This window comes from Hibiscus syriacus, unplaced genomic scaffold (assembly GCF_006381635.1).
Source record: "Hibiscus syriacus cultivar Baekdansim isolate YM2019G1 unplaced genomic scaffold, ASM638163v2 tig00110893_pilon, whole genome shotgun sequence".
Taxonomy (NCBI): domain Eukaryota; kingdom Viridiplantae; phylum Streptophyta; class Magnoliopsida; order Malvales; family Malvaceae; genus Hibiscus; species Hibiscus syriacus.
In genome coordinates, this window is record NW_024062901.1 from 3,023,748 (window position 1) to 3,029,747 (window position 6,000).

Genomic DNA, 6,000 nt, shown 5'->3' on the forward strand with positions numbered 1-6,000 from the left:
GAGGCCGACTGTCGCTCTCCTCCTTCAAACACCATCGCCGCCGTTCGACCTCCGCCCTAGTGGCCCACTCTCCACTCGACTGCAGCCTCTTATCGCCTTGTCACTTCATTCGAGTTCTTCGTCGGGAATTAAAGTAAGTAATCGGAAGTGTAGTCGTTGGGTAGAATGACGAAAGATTCTAAAGACTTGTAACTAATCTTAGGGGCTGTAATTTGGGACTTATGATAGGAAAAGAATGAGCTTTAGATTTAATTTGGGTCTCGTAATGTCGTTCAACCAAAAATGGTGTATATCAAAGTTGGGTTTGAAACTAATTTACGAAGTCAAATGGGGCTTTCGTGGGTCTCGATCGAAGGAGACGAAGGGTAAAGAAGACATAATGAATTATTTAGGGCTTTTTAGATCGTTGTTTAGGCTCCTCCGGGATTACTTGAGGTAACCGAAGAAAACGATGGTCACCAAGTGCAGTATACAGTAGGAATTTAAATGCTTTTGTAGCTTTCAACCATTGCTGCCGAGAGTTCCCCAGACGAAAATTTCAAAGACAGGTAAACTCAAAGTTCTCTCACCATTTTCTACTTATTTCTCTTAAGAATTCACCTCTAACTTACGAATGGTGGCTACTCAAGGAAACCTAAATCTCATTAACGTCCCAACTACACACTATGTGATAGCCACAATACAAGTGGAAAAAAAAACTAAGCAAGATAATGTAACTAGTTCATCTTCTCTGTATTTTCACTTACTTAGAAATAAAAACATTCATGGAAATTGCTAGCAATTAAATTAATGATAGGAAATACCAAGAAAATTGCTCTTTGCTTAATATTGCTTTCCTGAAAAATGAGTCTGTCACACTGCTTGATCTCTTTCTCCCTATATGTTTTTTGTTGTTTTTTTTAGAATGGTCTCTGTTTTTTTTCTTCTCTTGCTTTTTTCTGTGCTCTCTCATAGTTGATATCCCTTCTCCCCAAATCATCCCCCAATTTCCAGTAGTTAATCCCCTAAAAAAAACTGACCCCCCACGTTTTTTTTCTTGTTTTTAACTCCCCAGAACTGCTTTCATTTGGAAATGATATAGGCCCCAGACAAATTAAGCATCTACAATGAGAAGACAAAGCTTCTTTTTTTGTACAATTCTTCTGAGGAAACTCGCAGTAAGTCCTTGCCAGGCTATATTTTTTACTTACTGATTGCTCTGAATCTGTCATGGCTGATTTTGAATGCAATATTTTCTTGTTCTAGTTTAAACCATTTAAAATTTGCTTCTGGCAGTATTAATACTTATTTATCTTTTGAGCTTGTTCTGGTTTTCTTTAACATGGCCATCTTTGTGATCAATTTGTTGGCAGTTTAATAACATGAGGTTTATGTTGGTTTATCATTTCATGAACTTGTTAGTCATTACATTCAACATAAGTTTGGCCTTTTAAGTTGTTCTCTTCCTAATTTTATAGATGTGAAAGTTAGCATTGGTTTGAGTAATGAATTTTAGACCTGATTCCTATGAAGTCTGCCTTGAAACTTGGCATGGTATAACTGACGTTACGATTAGACCTGATTCCTAGGAAGTCTGCCTTGAAACTTGGCATGCTAATTATTGCATTACCACAATCACAAGCTTTTAGTGTAATGTTTGACCACTTCAGCATACTTCTGTTTCTATAGATTTTTGGACAAAATATGATATCACTTTATCTTGTAATGGAAGTTAAGACATGTTTTCAATTGTCCCACTTAAAATTTTATCGGATAACCTGCTGCTTTTGATGTTTGTTTGAAGTCTTTTTCTCCTGCTTTTACTTGTTTGTAGTTGTGATGCAGCATCATATACTGTTGTCTATCCCAATCATACTTTCTCAGGATGCTGAAATGTGATATTGGGACGATGAACTGCATCTTTTTGTGAAACCAGAAACCACTCGCTAGTTGTTGACATTTTCACTAGTAGCCACTGTCTCTAGGTTCCCCTTCTTATGATTTTAAGTTGAATATTCCATGGGGATTATTTAATACTTTATAAGTATACAGAAAATACAGTTCATACTAGAATATGTTTCTATTGATGCTGATATAGCTCAGGGATTATATTTTGACCTATAGTCTCGATTATTATTTGTGGTCATGTATTTTATGTGAAGAAACTTAGATTGAACTCTTGAGTGGTTATGTCAATAATTTTTCTATTCAAAGAGATTTTCAATATATATATTGTAAAATTAGCATCTAGAGAGTTTTCATATTAAAATTTTCACCCTCAACTTCCCTTAACATTCACAGGGGGATAAAAGCTTGACCAGTGTTACTCACATTATAGTTGATGAAGTACATGAACGGTCTCTTCTGGTAAGTGGATGAATTTTGAGTTCAAATAGCTATGGCTATTTCTGGTGGATTGTTTTGTAACACATAAGTTTCTTTGGTTTACAATGTTCAATGATTTATGTTTATAACAACGGCATTTTAGTCAAGTGAATTAATTTGCAGATCTGCATGCAAAACTTTTATTTGATTTTGAGCTCTTGGCTCTAGAAGCTAACAAAATTATTTGTTTGAAGTTTGGAATTTATTAAGAACATTCGTAACAATCATCTCAAAGTTCTGTCTATTGAAAAAGCAACTCCATAATATAATCATGCTTCAGTGGTTCTCTGAACCAGTAGGGGAAGGTCCTCCTATCATGGCAGAGTTGTTGGCGATTAAGAGGGGACTGTGTCTTATGGAAGATCAAGGTTATGCTCTTAATAAGAGGTTTATTCTGGAAACTGATTCAATTAATGCTTTGAAGTGGATCAACAATCCGGGTTTATGCCCCTCTTTGTTTCTATCCTTGGTGAACGATATAGTTGCGCTGTTGGAAAGAAAGGATATTATTATAAAGCATATTTTGAGGGCGGCAAACTGGGAAGCTGATAAACTAGCTAAAGATGGGATATGGTGATTCTTGGTTTATATTGGTTATGTTGTTTTGTAGGAAATGTTATATTCTGTGTTGTAAGGTTTTGGAGTTAAGTCTTATGTTATTCATTTGGAGATTTTGGAGTCTATTAGGCTCTACCTATGTATTATTGTTTTTATGAATAAAATTTTCTAGGCACTCTTTTCCTTCTTTCTTAATCCTTCATGCTATTCACATAACATGGAGGATTAGAAATGGGTTTTTAATGAGGCCACTATTCTATAAAAAAATCATGATTCAGGGTTTTAAATAGTGTTCGCGGTCACGTTTTCGATTGCGTTGCGTTTATCATGGTTGTAGATACAACGGATGCTATTGCGGTCATTGCAGATATCGTGATCGGGAATTTTTTCGAAGGATCTGATTTTTCTTAATTAAAAACCTGTTTTTTAAAAAAAGAATGAAATAACGGAATAATAGCAAATAGTGGTCCGCTATTGCCGCGATCCGTCGCTATTGGTGTGATCCCGCTTCACACCGTTATTTTTCGCGATAGCGGTTTCGGACACCTCTGCGACCGCGATATAACGGCCGCGACACTGCTATTCGGCCACTATTTGAAACTCTGATCATGAAGAATGTGTGGGGGATGCCAATAAAGGAAATGAATTTTCAGTTCTAAATTTTCAGCCAATACTGAAAGGCAGAAGCTCAACTTTGCAAAATGAACTTGATTTTGTTTCTTTTTCCTTAACAGGGTGATTTTCTGTCAAGAATATCTAAATTAAATATTAGATAGGAACAGTTTTAATTAGATAGAATCAGTTTTTATTCTATTAGTTATTAGATAGGATCATTTTTAATTAGATAGAATCAGTTTTTTATTCTATTAGTTATTAGATATGATCATTTTTAATTAGATAGAATCATTTTTATTCTATTGCTAATTTTATGCATCTTTTTATGTAAAGTTGTTACATTGTAAACTCTATTTAAGTCAGCCATATTCAGCAGAAATAAACACGATTTATTCGGAACAAGTTTTTTTCGTCTTTATGGTATCAGAGCCAAAAAATGGCCAAACCCTACGATGATACCTCTAGTATCGACTCTATGAGTTCTACTCGCTCACATTCAATCACCCTAAATACTGAATCCTTCCAAAATATATCCATCACTTCTCACAAGTTGAATGGAAATAATTTTATGCATCTTTTTATGTAAAGTTGTTTTTTCAGACTTTCAACATGCTTCTGGCTCTATTTACCTTCCCCGCTTCGGTATCGTCGTAATGCAGTCTCTAAACTTGAAATTTTCCCCTTCAACTTCTCGTTATGGGTTTGACTCTCTTGTAGCCGCTGCTCTAAAGAATCCTTTTCTTTCGATAAAATCTTCACTTGGTGCCTGCTTTGTTTGAGCTCTTCTTGACTCTCTCCGGCTACTCTCTTGAGGCTCGCCACTTCTTGCCTCCATTCGACAGATGACTTACTCGAGCTAGAACCTATCTGAGCTTTTATCATTCGCTGATAAGTTGACCGAAGATCGTCAAAGTTTAGCCGAAGTTGTTTCTCCACTTTTTCAATTCGATCTGTTCTACTCTTCTGAATGTCAATCTCCAATCCCTTTTGATACACTTCATCTTCCAGCTTCTACAAAGTCATTCTCCATTGTCTCCGTTCTGCTTCGAAATCGCGCTTAGCTAACTCTAATGGAGATGGCACCACTCTCAACTGTTCTTCTATCGGCTGAATATTTTCAGGATTCACTATCGGGATGTTGTCATTTACTCGACCGCTTCTCCACTGCTCGTACTCTTGAGATAACTCGAGATCATAAGTGAACATATTCACACGATGAGTTTGCTTCCAGGCCTCAGCAACCCCTTTAACTTTACCCTTATACTGATCTCCTTTGAATGCAAAATCCGACCCTACCAAGTCCCATGTGGCTGGAAAGAACTGCCTTGACCCATACTGTCTAGAAACTAGTAGCGGTGCATATCCAACAGAACCCCATATACCTGGTAAAGGAACTCAATCTCGCTCTCCATATCGGTAAAGTATAGCCGAAGAGACATTCCACGAAGCTCGCTACAAAATATCACCATCTCTGATATCCTTGAAGATGACCATCCATTTTTCTTCGGTGAAGCCCCCAGACGATTCTTTAGAAAGAAAATCCTTCAAAGGCGAAAACCCCTCTAGAAACACTCGTCCTGGTGTTCTTTCAACATGTTTGAAATGACTCAGAATCCACACTAGCAGCAAAGGCGCACATCCTATAAAACGTCCTTCTCCTTCACGCCTACAAGAACTCAAAGACCGGAACGTCTCAGCTAGAATGGCTGGAACAGGATCTACGTGCTTGTCTAATCTTTCAAACAGGTCAACGACTGATACGTCTACCTATCCTAGCACCTTTGGAAAAATAACAAGCCCATAAATCCCCAAAGCAAACAAGTCAAGCTTCTTTCTCTTATCAGGGTGATGAGCAATTACTTCTTTCAAAGCAGCTCAAGAGATGCACTCACTGTCTCCCTTTTTTTAATGTTTCTAACTACCCAATCTTCACTCATTTCGGTCATCAATAGTAATTTCTTCTTAAATGAAGGAGTGACTGGTAGCTTGGTATATACTCTATCCATATGGGACCTCAGACAACGGACCAACGCTTGATACTCCTCTATTGTTGGTGTCAGATTCACCCTATCAAATGTGAAACAGCTATAAGTCGGATTCCAGAACTGCGCCAATGCTCTAAACAAATTTTGGTTAATAGGAACATCCAGAAGATAAGGAATATCGCCGTACAACTGATAAAACATCTCCTTATCGGCTACTGTCCATCTTCCCCATATCTCCTTTAGCTCAGTTAGATCATTCTGACGCACGTTGATGTGAGTATAACCAAATAACTCTGACATGTATCCAGGCATCACGTTGTCCCCATTGGTCAGTTGAGACTGTTCCGACCACCTCAGAACATCGACATTGTCCTCAACCTCTTTTTGAACCGTTCGTTCCATATTACTGGCCTTCTATATGGACATCGATCCCAAATCAACACCATGTAATGGATAGTGCAATGCAAAACAGAAAAGA